At 54.9% G+C, this 932-nt stretch overlaps 1 protein-coding gene across 1 annotated transcript in view; it reads right to left on the reverse strand.

Annotated features, from left to right (window-relative positions):
• Positions 1–932, reverse strand: part of C1QL3 (complement component 1, q subcomponent-like 3) — an 8,483-nt gene that overhangs the window by 6,904 nt on the left and 647 nt on the right. The window lies entirely within an intron of this gene.

Here is a 932-nt window from a genome sequence, read left to right on the forward strand (position 1 = left end):
GGGGGGGGGCTGTTTGCACAAACCCCGGTCAGAGTTAGGCCACCAGCAGCACACCAGCAGCACACACAGAGCACGAATACTGAAAACGGGAACCACCAGGGCATCCACGGGCGTGTGAAAGGGTTGGAAAAAGGGTGTTTCCCCAAACTCCTTAGCCAGAGGGACTGTGGCTACAGGAGCAACTAACGGGACTGGAGAAAGCAGCAAGCTTGCTTTGCTACCCACGAAACACACACACACACACCCCAACTAGAGCAGGTGGGTTTTACTCCGAAGTAAGATCCTACTGTAACCCTGTTATTTAGCACGTTCCTCGGATTCCCTGGGTCCTCGATTCCCAGCTGTGCTCCCGCACTAACTCCCCTCTGATCCAGAGACGCCTGGATGTTCGCGGCTCTCCCTCCACCTGAATGGTCGGAAGGCGCTGCCATCGACCGCACCCGCCCACCTGCACATTCAGCCGCCGAGCATGAAAAGTGTCTTGGAGCATGTGCAAAGCACAAGGGCCTCGCCACAAACGATCACAGCTCTCAACTTTTTCAAGAAAAAAAAGTTTTGAGTGCAGGAACTTCTTAGTCATACGAAATCGAATACCAGAAACTGTCCACTTTTCCACATTCTTCCCCCCCCCTCCCATCGCTCTCTACTTTCCTTCGTTTGTGGGAATATTTATGGACCCTTTTTTTCTAGCTGCATCACCGACAGAAATTCAACAGGTGCAACCTTCCCCACCCCCGTGACAACAAATGCAGTAAGGGGACAACGCTCCTGTTGCATTTCTGACAATCACGCAGCAATGCAAAGCCCCAAAAGTTGTGCGGGGAAAAGTCACCACTCTCCAGGGATCTGCCCAGCCTTGGGGGCAGCAGGTGCGCCCCAGAAGACTGCGCACGGACGGTCCCCCCCCCAACCCGCGGCCCAGCTCCGTCCCC

The sequence above is a fragment of the Gekko japonicus genome, unplaced genomic scaffold, assembly GCF_001447785.1.
Source record: "Gekko japonicus isolate JY-2015 unplaced genomic scaffold, Gekko_japonicus_V1.1 scaffold94, whole genome shotgun sequence".
NCBI lineage: Eukaryota > Metazoa > Chordata > Lepidosauria > Squamata > Gekkonidae > Gekko > Gekko japonicus.